The sequence below is a fragment of the Crocodylus siamensis genome, chromosome 1 (genome assembly GCF_052110815.1).
Source record: "Crocodylus siamensis isolate JL-2025a chromosome 1, ASM5211081v1, whole genome shotgun sequence".
NCBI classification, from domain to species: Eukaryota; Metazoa; Chordata; order Crocodylia; family Crocodylidae; genus Crocodylus; species Crocodylus siamensis.
Window position 1 is genome coordinate 176,691,811 of NC_143395.1, and position 17,637 is coordinate 176,709,447.

Sequence of the window (17,637 nt, forward strand, 5' to 3'; positions counted from 1 at the left end):
CCCACCTCATTATCCGGGCATTCTCGGTTTTAGCCGAGTTGAGCCACCGTAGCGGGGCATGGTCAGTTATTAACTGGAACTCCCGGCCCAATAGGTAATACCGGAAGTAGTCTATTCCCCAGCAGATGGCGAGACACTCCCGTTCAATTGTAGAGTACCTCTGTTCGTGCTCGTTCAAACGGCGACTGGCGAATGCCACGGGGCGTTCGACTCCCTCCACCTCCTGAGAGAGGACCGCTCCCAGGGTGTACGCTGAGGCATCCGTCTGTAGGATAAAGGGAACGTTAAAGTTAGGTGTATGGAGTACCGCTCCTTGGCACAATGCTCGCCGGAGCTCATGGAACGCCTTCTGTCTCTCTGGGGTCCAACAGATGCGTGGTGGTTCCTTCCCCTTGGTGGTATCCACTAGCAGGTTCGCCAGTTCCGCAAACCGGGGAATAAACCGCCGGTAATAGCTGGCGAGCCCTAAAAAGGCTCGCATCTGCCGCTTGGTTGTCGGTGCCTCATAATCCCGCAGTGCTGCCACCTTATCTCGTAAAGGTCTTACCAGCCCTTTGCCTACTTGGAAGCCGAGATATTTGGTCTCGGACTTTCCAAGAGCGCATTTGTTTGGGTTAGCCGTCAGGCCCTTACCTCTTAGCTCTTGCAAAACCTGTCGCAGGGCCTGAAGATGTTGTTCCCATGTCTTGGTAAAGATTACGATGTCATCGAGGTAGGCAGCGGCGTATTTCTGGTGGGGTGCTAGAATCCAATCAATTAACCTTTGAAAGGTTGCAGCCGCCCCGTTCAATCCGAACGGCATCCGTTTGAATTCATAGAGGCCCCAGGGGGTACCAAAGGCTGTCTTAGGTTGATCCTCCCTTCGCAGGGGAATCTGCCAATAGCCTTTTGCTAAATCCAATGTAGAGATGTAATTGGCTTGCCCGATGCGTTCCACCAGCTCACTTATCCGAGGCATGGGGAATGCATCGAACTGGGTGATGGCATTCACTTTTCGGAAGTCAACACACAGCCTTAAGCTGCCGTCTGGCTTCGTCACCGCCACCAATGGGCTTCGCCAGGGGCTGCGGGAGGGTGTGATGATGCCTTGGGCCAGCATGCCATTAAGCTCATCTCTAATCGGTTGGCGCCGGTAAAAAGGAATGCGCCGCCACTTTTCCCTGGCAATCTGGCCCGGGGTTGTCGGGATCTTATGTTCCACGCCTCTCGCCTTTCCTGGGATCTCTGAAAACACATCCCCAAACTCTACCATTAGCTGTTGTAACTCTTTTTGTTGGGAAGGAGACAGGGACGTTTCTTCCTCAAGAGGTCCCCCATCTCGGGTCTTTGGTGTAGTCTCCCCCTCTTGGCACTCCCCATCTACCGGCTCTCGATCCATTTCTAACAGGAGCCCGTGCGGCTCCTGCCACTCCTTTAGTAGGTTGATGTGTAAGACCTGGGACGCCCTAGGATGGCCCTCCCTTCGGACCTCATAATTGACCGGGCCGGTTCTTCTAACTACCCGGGCCGGCCCCTGCCACTGCGTCTCGAACTTACTATGAGAGCTGGGCAGCATCACCAACACCTTCTGTCCGGGCTGTAACTCTCTCTGCCGGGTTCCCTGGTCGTACCGGTCCTTTTGCTGTCCCTGGGCCTGTTTGAGGTTGTCGTGGGCTGCTCTCCGTGCCTTGTGGAGTCTGTCTTGTAGTTCTTGCGCGTATTCCGCCACCTGGCGACCCCCTCGTGCGCCGCTTTCCCAACTCTCCCTTAGGATGTCCAACAAACTCCGGGGTTGGTGCCCAAAGACCAAGCTGAAAGGGGAGTAGCCCGTGGAGGCCTGTGGGGCATCCCGCACTGCAAACAGCAGGGGTGGGACCAACAAATCCCACCGGGCTGGATCTTCCTGCGTGCAGCGTCGGAGCATCCCTTTCAGTGTCGCATTAAAACGCTCGACCAAGCCATTTGTTTGTGGATGATAAATCGATGTTTTAAGGTGCGTGACGTGGAGCACCTTGCACATGGCGGCCATTACAGCCGACATAAAGTTCTTTCCCTGGTCGGTCACAATCTCTCGCGGGATCCCGAAGCGGGCCACCCACTTCATCAGTTCCTCGGCCACCCTGCAGCCCGTCACTGGCCGTAAAGGAATAGCCTCCGGGAATCGGGTGGCGTAATCAATAAGCACTAGTAAGAACCGGTGACCGGCGATGCTTCGGGGTAGAGGCCCCACCACGTCGAGTGCCACCCTAGTGAATGGCTCCCGTATAACAGGCATCACTTGAAGAGGGGCACGCGGGGGTTTATGGGGCTCACTAACTGGCAGTGGCGACATTCTTTACAAAATCGTTCCACATCCTCATATAAATGCGGCCAGAAACACCAGCGGGTCAGCCTGGCCTCTGTTTTCCTTTTTCCCAAATGGCCTCCCATTGGGTTCCCATGGGCTAGTTGTAATAGGGGCGTGCGGTAGCGGCAGGGAATTAAAAGTTGGCTTCCCTCCCGCCCTGTCCGGGGGTCAGACTTAATTCGGTACAGCAGGCCCTGTCTTAACTCGACCCGAGGGCCCTGTCCCCGATCCGCCGTGGGGCTTACCAGTTGGCGTTCCCGTTGAAGGGCCTCTTCATGGAAAGGCCTCAGTTCCGCGTCCTCCTCCTGCGCCTCCTGGAACTGGTCACTGTTCGCCAGGCCCTCCAGCTCGCCGGGCCAAGGCGGTTCAAGTTCTTCTCCGGCTAGGCCTTGTGGGTGTTCTTTTTGAGGCTGGAGCGTGGCCAGCACCTCATATATCTCTGGCCAGTCCCTCCCCAGAATCATGGGGTGCAAAATATCCTCCTTCAACCCCACGGGGAGGCGTCTTGAAACTCCAAGTAGCCGGACCTCTAGTATCCGCCGCTCGAAGTGTGTCCGCTGATTGTGCAGGCAAACTAGGTGGATTCCTGTGCAACGCGGGGCGCGTCTCCATTCCACCAGTGATGGCCTGACTAGTGTCTGTGCGCACCCGGTGTCAATTACGGCCATGAGTGATCGCTGCCCCACCCAGGCCTTTACTCGCGGCAAGGGCCTGGGAAGATGGTCTTCCCTGCTGCCGACCCCACAGTCCATGGGTTCCTCCCGAGTATACTCCCCTGCTCTGCTGTGGCCTCTGGGGAGCGGGGTTCCCTTTCCGGGGGTGTACTCAGCTTCAGTCGGGCAGGACCGGGCAAAGTGCCCCCTGCCGCCGCAGCTGAAACAACTAACCCCGGGGTTCCCTGGGGCCTTCTCTGCCTTACCTCCCCGGGCCTTGCGTGGAACGTCTTCCGCCCGAGGGTTTCCCCGGCCCGAGCGCCGACCCACCTGGGCTGTGGTATATTGCTCCGCCAGCTGTAGCGCCTGCAGGGAGGTCGTGGGGCCGGGACACCTCACCCACTGTTGGGTGTCGTCCTCCAGGTCCGCCAGGAACTGCTCCAGCAGAACTTGATCACATATTTCTTCTTTCGTGGTTTCCGCCGGCCGCAGCCACTTCATCATTTCGTCCCTAAGGCTGTGCCACAATACCTTGGGGCTCTTTTGGTCCTTGATCTTGTTCCGTCGGAACGCCTGTCGGTGCTTTTCCGGGGTGATGTCAAGGCGTTGTAAAATCTCAGCCTTCACCCGCTCGTAGTCGCTAGCTTCGGCGCGGGTCAGGGCTCGGTAGGCTGCCTGGGCTGGGCCGGTTAGCAGGACCCCGAGCCGACTGGCCCATTTCGTCCGATCTATGCCTGCGGCGAGAGCCGCTCTTTCGAAGGTTTCTATGAATGCCTCTGCATCGTCTTCTCGATTCATGCGAGGCAGGTTCATATCCCCGCTATACGGGCCAGCCCGCATCTGTTGCTGTTGGAGCAAATGTTCCTGCACACTCGCTTGTCTTAAAGCAGTTTGCTGGTATTGCTGCAGCAGCTGGGCCACCAAGTGCAGCGTTTGCTGCGTCATGTCCGTGCTCGTAGGGAGCTCCATAGTAGGGTAGTGCTTTCTGAGCTAGGCCGGGTTCGGATTCCCGGCCAATGCACCAGTTGTAAGGGGCTGGGGGTGTACCACGTACCGTGGGACCCCGAACCCCGGATGTCCCCTGGAGAGGAGGGGTACGCGGTGGACCGTCTCGCTTCGCCGCTCTCGCCTGCCACAACTTGATGGAAATTATGGGGGTTCACCCTTGCCGGGAAGCTGGCGGTCCACGTGAGGTACGGTACCTCCAAGGTCCAGGGGTCCTGAGGGCTCCTCCTCCCCTACACCCTCGCCCGGTCCTCCGAGAGGGGAGCCTCTGTGAGGGGCTCCCTTGTTAGAGTCCCAGTCCAGCGGGAAAAGGAGGGGTTCCTCCCTCCGGCTGGGCCCTCACTAGTGTCCCCACGGCACCTATTCCCCCTGGTGCCGCTGGCTCCTACAGTCCTGGGTTATCACAACCCCCGTATGTAAGTCTCCCGCAAGGTGGGGTTCATACGGCCGGCCTTCCCCGCCCGCGGGTCGTCTTCCGCGACCACGAGTCCCGAAGTCTCTGGATAAGGGTTCCCCCGTCAGCGGCCCCCTTCCCAGTTGCCCTCGGGGTCTGGGTTACCTTTGAGTCCTCGGGGCCCCTTGTTGTCGCTGGCTCTGCTGTTTCCGGCGTCACGGGTCCCTCTAGGGTCGTGTGGGGCTTCACCGCCCTCCGGGACGCCGCCGCTATCCCTCGCCGAGGTGCTCCCGGCTCCGCCGCTGCCGGCTGTTCCGCTGCTTGCTCCTGCCGCGGTGCTCCCGGCTCCGCCGCTGCCGGCTGCTCCGCTGCTGGCCTCTGCTGCGGTGCTCCCAGCTCCGCTGCTGCCGGCTGCTCTGCTGCCGGCTCCTGCCGCGGTGCTCCCGGCTCCGCCGCTGCCAGCTGCTCCGCTGCCGGCCTCTGCTGCGGTGCTCCCAGCTCCGCCGCTCCTCGACTCACCGTCTCCGGATCCGCGGCTCCTGGATCCGCTGCCGCCGACTCCAGCCGCGTGCCTCCCGGCCACACCGCACGCGGCTCTCCGGCTCCTGCAACAGGCTCCGGGTGGAGCCTCCCCTCCTCTCTGCGGGTAGGCGTTTCCCCTTTATACTTCCGCGCTGGTCTCGCGCCCGTGCGGTTCAGGTTCCGGAAACCATTAAGTTCCCCGCCGGGTTTCCGGGTCCGGGCCCGGAAACGGGGCAGAACTCCGGGGTTGGTCTCTTGGGCCGGGCCCCGCGGGGTCCTGGCCCCCTCACAACTTCCGTTTATTAACACTCTCTGGGTCTGACCTCAGAGCCAATTCTCCAGCCGTTGGACTGTGATGTAGCTGAGGCTGCAGTTGGCCAATTTTTCCATGAGGAGATCATTGGACACCAGATCAAAGGCTTTTTTAAAGTCAAGATATATGATGTCAATCTCTTCTCCCTTGTCCAGGTGATACATCACCGGGTCATAGAAGGAGATGAGATTGGTCAAACAAGACCTACCTGCAACAAACCCATGCTGGCTATCCATCAGGATGTTGCCATCAGCCAGTTTGCCAAGAATCGACTATTTGATATTTTTTTCCAAGACCTTCCCTGGGATAGAGGTCAGGCTGATAAGCCTGTAGTTCCCCGGATCTACTTTTCTCCTTTTCTTGAAGATAGGCACCACATCAGCCTTCTTCCAATCTTTGAGCATGTCAGCTGAGCAGCACGAGTTCTCGAAGATCCATGCCATTGGCTGAGCTATGATGCCTGCCAGCTCCTTGAGTACCCTGGAGTGTAAACTGCCTGGGCCAGCTGACTGGAAGGTGTCCAGCCTCTCAAGGTGTTCCTTCACATGGTCTGCATTGATGTTGGGTAACAATTCGCCCTCACCCTGGCTGTCCTGTACCGTATTGAGCAGGGCCATCCCTTGGGGCTGGTGAAAAACTGATGCAAACTATCCATTAGCAGGTTGGCTTTTTCCTGGGTGTCAGTTGTCAGTTGTCCCATTTGGTTTAGCAGGGGTCCAGTGTTACCCTTGCTTTTCCTCTGGCTCCCCACATATCTAAAAAAAAGACTTTTTATGGTCTTTGATACATGTAGCCAGTTGGAGTTTGGTCACAGCCTTGGCTTTCCTGGTTCACTCCCTACAGGTCTGGACCAGTACTACGCCTTTGAGGTGATTCCAGTCTTCCATCCTTTATAGGTCTTTCTTTTTAGATGCAGGAGGTCCACAAGTTCCCTGCAGAGCCAAGGGGGTTGCTGTGCCCTTTTGCTACTCTTCCTCCGAGATGGGATAGACATTGCTTGTGCCTTCAAGATTGCTTCCTTGAGGAGCAGTGTCCCTCAGGAATCTGTGCTTGGATTGGTGCTTTTCAACATTTTTATCAATGATTTGGATGGGGGAGTGAACAGCTTGCTGGCCAATTTCATGGATGACACCAACTTATGGGGCAGTGTGGTCATGTCAGAAGATAGGTTGCAGATACAGGTGGACCTACCTGGACAGGCTTGAGAGCTGGGCAGATTGGAACCAGATGAAGTTTAACACTTCTAAGTATAAGATGCTCCATCTGGGGGCAAACAGCCCTCAACATACATACAGGCTCTGTGGTGACAACTTGACTTGCATCACGGCCAAAAGGGACCTAGGGGTAGTGATTGACCACTGCATGAATATGAGCCATGAGTGTGAGTCGGTGGTCAGGAGGGCAAATAACACACTGGCATGCATCAACCAATTCATTGCGTGTAAAACTAAGGAAGTGATACTCCCACTGTACTCAGCACTGGTGAGACCGCAGTTGGAGTACTGGATCCACTTCTGGGTGCCGCACTTCAATAAGGATGTGGAAAAACTTGAGAGGGTCCAGAAAAGAGCTACCTGTATGATCAGGGACTTACAAGGCAGTCCATATAAGGAGAGGCTGAGGGATCTGGGCCTCTTTAGCCTAAAAAAGAGAAGGTTGAGACAGGATTTGTGTTGATGCTTCCTGGCTGCCACCAGCAAACTACTGATTCAGCCCTGAGACCTGAACTAAAATGGAGGTTGCTTAGCCCTCTCCTCCAATCACATGGCCCAACCTGCAGCCATATGACTTTTTCATCAAGGCTGGCCTGCACCTGCTGGTTGCCATGCTGTCTGTTCTCACCTTTTCTCACCCAAAGGTGCTTTGCCACACACTTTCGCCCTTAAAATGATTGCCATAGGGTTTGTCTCCCTGCTGCTCACCATGCAGACTCCTTTGTAGTCTGCAGTAGTCCACTAAGTGGCAAGCACCCTGATGGTGCTCTGCCACAATGAGTATCAATGGAAATATGTTAAGAGAGAAGATTTAATGATGTAAGTTAATTTTGAGGTGCTCTCTAATTGAGAAGACTAAAGAAGTTAAGAACGGGGAAAGAATCTGTCAGAATAGAGGGTCGAACACAATGATCCATTGGGTCCCTTCCGACTCTATAATCTATGAATCTATGAACCCTCCTTGGGGGGCGGTAGCCTTTGTGTGGGGACCGCATCCCCTGTTGGGAGGCCATAACCCCTGTGTGGGGGCCAACGCCCCTGTGGGAGGGTAGCAAGATATATATTCATGAATTCATGAAACATGTATTTAGAGTTCACTTTATTATTATGATGAGAGACATGTTTTAACACTGTACATATATCAATAAAACATCGTCCAACTGATCACTGTCTCTGTCTCACTCTCTCTCTGTCTTTATAGTCGTCTTTTGTTTTACTTGTGGAGGAACAAGGATTTTGGGGAATTTTACAGTGACTTTGGTTTTTTTTTTTAATCAGGGAGTTTTCAGTTTTCCAGTAGGGAGCACCAGAATTCCTGCTAGGACCCTGCCTGGTCAGAGCTGGCACCTTGGACCCAGCTGGCTGTGGCTGACCTCCTGGCCAAATGGGGCCAGGAGGACAGGCTTTGACAGTTCAGAGCAGGCCATGACACCCAGAACATCTTTCAGGCTATAGCTGCCCAGATGGCCAGGCAGGGGGCACATGTGGCAGTAGTGTTGCACAGAGGCCAACCCTGCAGCCACAGCACACTGGCAGCTGGCTCAGAAGGCAGATGTCTCTACTGGCTGTGCAGTCCCCATCCAGGTCTGGCAGGTACACAGCAGGTCACAGCCAGGCAGCAGCCCCACCCTGCACTGGGTAAAGGGTGCAGGGAACTCTCAGGGCTGCTTCAGCAGTCCAGCTGGCACAAAGAGTAGTGTCCCCAGGTACCAATTGATTGGGCCCCAGAAGCTCCTGAGAGCTAGTAGCCCTGAGCTACTTGCCAGGGCGGCTTTTTATACTGCTGGGAACAGCACAGGTGCTAGCCCTGGGCTCTAGGTCCCCCTGGCTGCAGATCTGGGAGGAGTCAGGTAGAGTTGTTTTGCCCCAAGTGGCACAATTTGCTCCACAACAAAGTGCATGTCCAAGCATGTGTGCTGAGGCAAAAAGCCCTGGCTCAAATCTGCACCACTTCTATTTGAGCTGCTGCAATTGTGTGTGCTTGCATGTGTGGATGTGCCCCAGAAGGGGAATTCTTCACTTGCCACTTATGGCCAGAACCCTGCTCTTTGGCATAGCCTGGAAGTCACAAATGAGCAATGTCATGCCAAAAGATGTGCCCCACTCTGTTCTTGCATCATTTTAAATCACTTTTCTCTCAGGACTGTACTTAACTAGGTTGATAGGCTTTACCGTTTCATCACAGCTGAATGCTCTACCTATCGGTGTCCAGACTTCAAAGCACTTTCTGTTTTATCCATGGGATAAAAACTACAACCAGACCTTGATGTGAGTGAGTTTCCCCATGGCATGATGCTGGCCTACCACACACAGAGCGGGTGTTTTAGAGGGACTTTGTTCCAGGGGCAGGGGATGATGGTCAAGTACTGCAAATTTGAACAGCCCTTGTCACTAAGGTAAATAATGCTAGCAAATGGTTTAGCCCCAGGCCAACTCCAGAGTTGGGGACAGAAAAGAGACAGGTTGTCATTTTGTTTGCTTTTTTTAAAATCATTACTGTGCATTGAGTGAAGACATGCATTGAGCTTTCCACGGTAACATCCAGTCTTCTTCTGAATGGTTAGGACTTCTGTAGAATCTAGCAGGACATTTTGGTAGCTCATATTATTCTATCTGTTGCATGAGATTTTGCATTTCTCAACAGTGAATTTAATTTGCTTCATTCTGTTATGTTCACCTGCAATTGTTCACAACTTTCTCTAGTCTGACTCTTCTAAGTAATTTTGTGTCACCTGCACTTTTGCCTGAAGCATTTTTCACTTACTTTCTAGATTATTATTAAACAACACTGTTTCTTGCCTAGCACTTTGCAACATCTCACTGTTGGCCATAATGAAAACTGACAGTTGATCTTTAGATTTTATTTGCTGTCTCATAATTAATTTTCCACTCCATGATATTACTCTTTCTCTAATCTGTATATTTATTAAGTATAACAAAACATGCCAGAAGAGTGTTAAGTTTACAATTAGGTATTCAAAATTGTGGATGTACTACACAAGAAGTTCCCTGTGTAACCTTAATTCAGGCCTGCTTTGGCACATCCATTATAACACATACAGTCTGAAGCTATATAATCATAAATTACTTTTTCCATCAGATTCCCAACCATATTCAGTGCACTGGATGGACAGTGCTCACGGAATAAGCCATTATTCAAATTGTTATTCTAGCTGTAGCTTGGGGCCCTTAGACTCACTTAATTCAAATGAAGCCCTCTAAACATAGAATGGGAGAAAAACAAGTAATTCTGTAATATCTGGGTGCTTCACAAATATGAATGGATTTATATTCGTAGCAGGCCTGTAACATAAATGAATATTTTTAGGCTCATCTGACATATGGGAAACTGAGGAACAGGGTGAGATTGAGAGAAAGAAAAAAGGTAAAAAGCATAATATTGGTGACCAACTTGAGCTAGCTAAGTGCTGATTTTCCAGAATACTTAGCATTATGTAGCACATTGTGTGTTCAAAGCACAGCTTCCAGTGCCTTCAGTTATAGCTGTGAGTACCTAGGTTCTGCAAATTGGCCCTCAGTCTCAAGTTGGATACCCAGGAAATAGAGAATACACCTGTAAAAAGTTTGGTTTGAGGAATTTTCTTAACTCCACACAGTAAATTTGTGGCAGAGGCAGGAATAGAATAGAGTTCTGTAGGTCAACGTGTAGATGGTTTAATTATGATACCATTCTTTCTCTGATCCCAGTAGTCTCTGCCTAATTCATGCTTGTAGCAGGACAGTCTGGCCCTTTAAGTGGGGCAGCCAGCCCTGGGGTAGGTGGCCAGCTGTGAGTGATTAGCAAGGAGACAGCAAACAGCTTTCGCTTGAGCTAGGAAGGGAGCAGTTTATGGGCAGGAAGCAGACTGAAACCCAGAGGAAGAGGCAGAGCTAAAGGACCTCTCCTTCTACCTGAAGAAAGGCTAACAGTTGGCTTTACTTGCTTATTTCTTTGTTTAGATCGAGGCCTAGCTGAGTTGCTCCCAAGGGAGCAAAGCCACACAGCAAGGCTGCAGGCATGAGCCCACTTACAGCTTATTGTTTGGAGGGACTCATAAGGGGCCAAAGCCTACCTGTATGGCAGCAAGGGCCCCAACTCACTTACAACACTGCTGCAATAAATCAGGGTAAATTTCTACAGACACAGCCTTCTTTTCTGCACAATTCTGATTCATTCCTAGTCATTCTGTGCATTGACAGAGGTATGGTTTGTTTTGGCATGGAAACCTTGTGATTGCAAAAATGCATTCAAGCCTGCACTGAAGCAAGCTTAGTACAGACAGCTTCTTTGGAGTATTTAGTGGCCAAATTCCTAAGAAGTATGTAGTGAACATGGGCAGACAGGTGCATTTAAAAAAATGTCAGATTTGGCCAGATGCAAGTGAGTTTTCATTGAGACAGTGAGTGGCATATATTGGACAGCAGAGCAACATTTTTGCCAAAATTCAATCTGTTGCTGCAAAGCATAGAAGCTCTTCCATAAATTGACTGTAACCATTTTTCAACATAGGCAAAACAGCATAATTTTTTCTGAAAATGGCTGAACCCTTTTAAAAATAATAATAAAACCCAAAACAGACCAAGTAGGCATATGGTTTGGAAATTTCAGCTCAGAAGACTGAAGTTTGGAAAAACTGAAAACAGAGTCTTGTGGGAAGAGATGGGCAGCCTTATGTATAGATAGTGCTGCCATTTTCATATATAATATGGCTCATATCATCAAATTATTTAGTCCCAGTCCATGAGAACTACAGTTCTGTAACAGACTCTTATTTGAGTCTTTATCAAAGGTGTTTTGAAAGTTCAAAAAACTTTTATATTGGGCATTTTCCTTTATCAGTTATTATACTAACATGTTAAAAGAATTCTAGATTTAAATGAAATAATTTTTTTAATAGAAGCTCTAGGTCCTTTCACTCTTAATGTATTTTTTCAATGAGTTTACAGAGTATACAATAAGACTCAATGGTTCAGAACACACTGGTGCCCTTGTAGATAAATACACATTTGTTACATTGTCGTCTTCTAAAATAGTCATGAAACATTAACTGCTTTACATCTTTGTTGGTAGTTTGGCCACTTCAGTCCTGATGTTCTTCAAAACTGTTTTCGTTTTATTATCCAACTGTGGTGTTTTGTTGCTTTTGAACTTACCTATTTTGTTTGGCACTTTCTGTTTTATAATTAAATATGTGAAATAGTCTCAGTACTTTTTTACCTGCAAAAATAAATCTTTGGTAAATGTTTCCCCAATGTCCTCTGTGGTGAAAACTGATAAAAGGAAAATAAATTTAGTTTCTCTGAAATGTCCTTGCTCTTTTTCATAGTACTCTTTACTTTAGGGTGGTCCACCAGACACAATGGTTTTCATATGGGCTGTCTTCTGATGTATTCAAAAGATACAACTCTTTCACCTTTGGATTGCAATGGCAAAACTCCCATTAACTTCAATGGAATGATGATTTTACCCTTATTTATTTGTTGTTTTGTCTTTAGGTATTTACTCTTCAAATTGCCCCATCCTCTTTGGCTTGCTTTCTTCTGTTTGCTTCTTTTTTAGGACTGTGCATATCTTTGGAAGCCCTATTATGGTATGCCTAAGTAGTTTTCCTGCTGAGTCTAAGGTTTCCTCAGTTTTGACTATGTGCTGCTGTTGCTTTTTAAATTCAGAAATCTAAAATGTAGTGTTTTGTTTTCTCTATTGACTCCAATAGAGCAGTTAGTAGCTTTTTAAAATATATTTATTCCTCTGGAGAAGTTGAACATAACTGTTATGATTATTTGTCAATTATTGGATCGACTATCGTTATTTCTTGAATTTCCCTAATTGGCTTGGACCTTCGTTTTATTTGGAGGGGTATCACAAATGTTTAGGCACCCACATAAAAACTTGGAGTCAGGAACAATATGACATAACTTTGGGATGATGTTTTATCAAATATGGCCTTAATCAAAAGTACTTTGCTGATTATAGGATTTTTCAGAGTAGTACATTTAATGAACAAAGCATCTTCAAACGTTCTTGGTAAAACCTAAAATCTCTAGCATCAAAGCACATCTCCATACTTTTTTAAAGTATAGTGTTACTTTAAATTAGGATTGGGCAATTTTTTCACTGTATGAAATTTTTGGTCAACCTGACACCCCTTGGGAACGTAGATCAAACTTGGTAAAAAGGTTTTGGCCAAAAGAATTGAAAAAAAAAAAGATTTTGGAAATGCTAAAATTAATTTTTTTTATTGTTTTGACTAAATTCACAAGCAGATAGGACAAAAAAGAGTTTTCCTTTCACAAGACAACATGTATATTATTTTCAAACCCACAGGGAGGCATTTGAGGTACCCTTTCTCTTATGCAGTATATATCTAAGTATTATATCCACCTGACATGTAGAAGGCACAGATTCAAAATACATCTTTGATTCAGAGCAAGGATCTTCTATCACTCGGGGTGTGGGGGGAGGAGCCAAAAGTTATAGGCTTCAGAATGTTTTTGAATGGGATCTCTCTCTTTCAACCTTTGAAGCTGTTTTACTGTGTGTGAAATACTTACTAGGCCAGAGAGACAGTGACTCAGAATGTCCCTAGCCAGAAAATTTGGGCCAATTCCTATTCCATTCCAGAAGCAATCATGATTCAAGTCCTTGCTTTCTCTGGCAGAGAGAGAGGGTTGGAACCTGGATCTTTTTATTTGAGTGCTCTAACCACTGAGCTATTTGGTAGAAGAGGACTGCCATCTCATCCTCTTTACTAGTTTTGTGGATAATGCCTAAGTCCCCTTGAGAATTTAGGGTGTCCAACTGTATTACAATTGTCCAGCAAAGAAACAAAGTTCTTTCCAGTTCACTGCAAATTCTGAAGAACATTAGTTACAGATTCATAGGAAGGTAGGGTTGGAAGAGACATCATAAGGTAATTTAGTCCAGCTCCTTGCTCAAGGCAGGATCATCTTATAGATTCATAGACACTAGGGCTGAAAGGGACCTTGGAAGATCATCGAGTCCAGCCCCCTGCCCCAGGGGCAGGAAGTCAGCAGGGATCATAGGATCCCAGCAAGATAAGCATCCAAATGTCTCTTGAAGGTGTTCAAAGTAGGTGCTTGAACCACCTCTGGCAGCAGTCTGTTTCAAACCTTGGGCACGTGAACAGTAAAGAAGTTCTTCCTTATGTCCAGCCTGAAACAGTCTTGTAGTAGTTTATGACCGTTCAACCTCGTCATCCCTTGGGATGCTCTTGTGAACAAACATTCCCCCACATACTGGTGGTCACCCCTGATAAACTTGTAGGTGGCCACCAGATCACCCCTGAGCTTTTCCAGGCTAAAGAGCCCCATGGCTCTCAGCCTGTCATCGTAAGGCCTGTTTTCCTGACCTCTGATCATGTGTGTGGCTCTTCTCTGGACTCTCTCAAGCTTCTCCACATCCTTTTTGAATTGTGGAGCCCAAAAAGGACGCAGTACTCCAGCTGCGGCCTCACCAAGGCCGAGTACAACGGGAGAATGACATCCTGGGATTTGCTTGAGAAGCATCTATGGATGCAAGCCAGTGTTTTGGTCGCTTTACTAGCCGCAGCATCGCATTGCAGGCTCATGTTCATCTTGTGGTCAATGATGACCCCCAGGTCTCTTTCTTCTGTCGTGCCAGCCAGCATAGTACTGCCAAGCCTATAAGGATGCTGCATGTTTTTCTTCCCAAGGTGGCAAACCTTGCATTTTTTGGTGTTAAACACCATCAGGTTCTTGTCTGCCCATTTGGTGAGCCTGTCCAGGTCATCCTGGATCATCCACCTGTCTTCTGGTGTGGATGCTTTGCCCCAAAGTTTGGTGTTATCAGCGAACCTGGCCAGCCTGCTTCTGACTCCAGTGTCCACATCATTAATGAAAATGTTGAACAATATGGGTCCAAGGACAGAGCCTTGGGGAACCCCACTGGTCACAGGACACCATGATGATTGACTTCCATCAATTACTACCCTCTGGGTCCAACCACGGAGCCAATTTCCCAGCCAGCAGATCGTGGTGGACCAAAGGCCATGATTGGCCAGTTTCACCAAGACATGATTATGGGATACCAGATCGAAGGCTTTTTTGAAGTCAAGATATATGACATCAATCTCTTCTCCCTTGTCCAGGTGATAGGTCACCTGGTCGTAGAAGGAAATGAGATTGGTCAAGCAAGACCTACCCTCAACAAACCCGTGCTGGCTATCCCTCAGGATGTTGGCGTCAGCCAGCGCATTAAGGATGGCCTCTTTAATAAACTTTTCTAAGATCTTCCCTGAGATAGAAGTCAGGCGGATGGGCCTATAGTTTGCCGGATCCACTTTCCTCCCTTTCTTGAAGATAGGCACCACGTTGGCCTTCTTCCAGTCTTCGGGCACTACACCAGAGCGCCAGGAGTTTTCAAAGATCCATGCCAGAGCCTGGGCTATGATGCTTGCCGGCTTCTTGAATACCCTGGGGTGTAGATTGTCAGGGCCGGCTGACTTGAAGGTATCCAGCCTCTCAAGGTGTTCCTTCACAAGGTCAGTATTAATGGAGGGCAGGGGATCTCCCTCACCTGGACCGCCCTGTTCCATGGTGGGCATGGGTGTCCCATGGTACTGATGAAAGACCAATGCAAAGTACCCATTTAATAGGTTGGCTTTTTCCTGGGTGTCAGTTGTCAGTTGCCCCATCTGGTTCAGCAGGGGTGCGATGTTGTCCTTGCTTTTTCTCCGGCTCCCCACATATCTTTTTATTGTCCTTGACATTTGTAGTTAGTTGGAGTTCTGTCGCAGCCTTGGCTTTCCTGGTTCACTCCCTGCAGGTCCAGACCAGTGCAGAGTATTCCTTCTTGGAGGTAGATCCAGTCCTCCATCCTTTGGAGGTCTATCTTTTTAGATGCAGGGGGTCTGCTAGTTCCCTGGAGAGCCAAGGGGGCTGCTGTGCCCTTTTGCTGCCTTTCCACCAAAATGGGATAGATTTTGCTTGCGCATCTAGGATTGCTCCCTTTGACTAACCCATCCTAGTCAAGTGTCTGCCCAACCTACTTTTGTTAATTTCTAAGGATGGACATTTTCAAGAACAGGTTGACTCGAATTATTTTTTATTTTTCAGTTTAGTTACTGAATTGAAAATGTACTTGTTTACACAGCTGTAGTCTTGACAGGTACTTATTTAGAAACAGCTCTTGCATTTGTTTTCAGTGTCTGGAGACAAATTTTTAATCCATTAAAAATGGGGAAAGCTTGGCTGCTAGCTGGCTGGGTGCTGCCTCAGCTTGGAGGTGCTTGATCACCTGAGCCCACCCGGGCTTCCAGGTGACACCAGTCCTGTCACCTACTCTGGCCACCATCAAACCCAGCTGCCCACCTGCTGCCTTCCCATGGTGTCCCGGGGCAAGCCAGCCCATTCCTGGACAGTCGTAGGCATTCTGCCAGCTGCAGGAGCCTGCTGAAAGCAGAAGTGGTTATGGGACTGATCTTTTTTTTCTGTGGAGCCTGCCCACCTGTCCCACTGCTGGGGGAGAAGGCGGGGCAAGCTGACAGCTACATTGTTGCAATTTACAATGTTGCAAACTCATTTAAAACCCCCAAAACTCTTGCATGAGTACAATGTGACACCATTAAGCCAGACAAAGTAACATTTTCATCATGTGTACATGGTAATGGCGTCACATGTACAAGTGCCCTAATGGGATCAGGAGATATTCCTCGCTCAAAAGTCCTAACTTGGCTGCAACTGGAGAGCACTGAGGATGTGTTATTTTGCTAAATAATCAGATGCTTTTCTTGTAAGTGCAGTTAACATATGCTAAGTGTAATGTGTAACAACCCTCTGAAATGTAGAATTTACTCTGGCACGCTGCAGCTGCTTCTACAGGGGCTGAAATACTGACTCTTATGCAGCTATATTCTCAATGGGATGGTGTACAAGGGACCCTGTTACTTCAAGGTGACAACAGCAGGGTAGGGTCAGAATTTACTGTTCCCTCTACCTTTAATTAAGCATCCAGGGGAAGGTCAAGATAAGGGCTGCAGGTCTGCAAGTGGCTACCTGGAAATTATCTGTGTTTCAGTAGGCATAAAGGGGAGAGCTCCAGGCATGGAGGAGGGCAAACTGCAGCACAGTAGACTGTTCACTGAGCTAACGGGAAACACCTGAGGCTAGTCAGAGAAGCACATGGCTGGGAAGGGGATGGGGCCAGAAGGCCTGATGAGATCTGTGAGTTAATGGTGTGGCTATGGGGGAGCTGTAGCCATTAACTAATCTGGCTTCTGTTGGCGTTTGTCTTGCAGTTTTGTATCAGCGGGCCATATAATCCAGCCCAGAAGTTTTGGGGTGCATGCATACTGGCTGGAGCTGCAGTCAATCCACACATATACACTCAGCCTCTCTGTGGGATAAAACATCAGCATTCTACCACTTCTCCAGGAACAATGAGGGGCCCCTTGCAATGCAAAAGCAGCTTCCTGCACCGCAACGAACCCAAGGAGCAGCTCAGGACTCTCTGGTGTGAACTCTTCTCTCCAGCCCACTGCTGAAGGGAAGGTATAGGGATGCAGGCCCCCAGAACTACCCATTGCAGAGCCCCAAATCCCAGAATGCCTGGGTATGTGTGAAGCCTCCCCAAGAGGGTACAACCTACAGACTTTGCACTGTAGCTGATAGTGTTTTAAAATGTATATTTAATGGGTTTTATTGTGTTATTCTCTGTAATAAATGTTGTTCTTGTGTTTATACTGCTTGTGAGACAGGGGTTTTGTTCACATGGGATGCCCTAGCAAATTTGGGGTTTCCAGATTTTCTGGGTGGGGATTTGAGCCACAGGTATAACTTGAGGTACCCCGAAATTTGAATTCAGTTCTTTACTGCTGACTGGTGTCCTAGCAGAAGAGTTACATAAGTGTGGTGAGTGAGGAAGAGAGGGTAGTCTTGTGAGGCTAGAGTCAGTGGGGCAGGGTAAATTTGATCACCAGGTGCCATAGCTGCCTTCAGGGGCTGGTCCTGTTACTGATTGTTTTGAGCCAACGGATCTACTTATTCTAAGACCCAGTGGCTGATCTATCTGCAATGCCCATATGATTGTTTGGAGCTAGCCTGATGCCTTGCTTCTCTCCTACCTCATTCTTCAAAAGGCTAATGATTTAATCCTATTTATGAATGCCTTGAAAGAACCCTATTGGGTGAGTAAATTTCATCCTATACGAAATTTACTTACTGCATCTAGG

General features: G+C 49.0%; 1 long non-coding RNA gene across 1 annotated transcript in view; it reads left to right on the forward strand.

Moving 5' to 3' along the window:
* Positions 1 to 16,768, forward strand: part of LOC149873699 (uncharacterized) — a 258,851-nt gene extending 242,083 nt beyond the window's left edge. The window contains exon 3 of the long non-coding RNA XR_016440050.1: positions 16,705 to 16,768. This is a non-coding gene — a long non-coding RNA (uncharacterized LOC149873699). The remainder of the gene's footprint in view (positions 1 to 16,704) is intronic.
* The last annotated feature ends 869 nt before the right edge of the window (positions 16,769 to 17,637 follow it).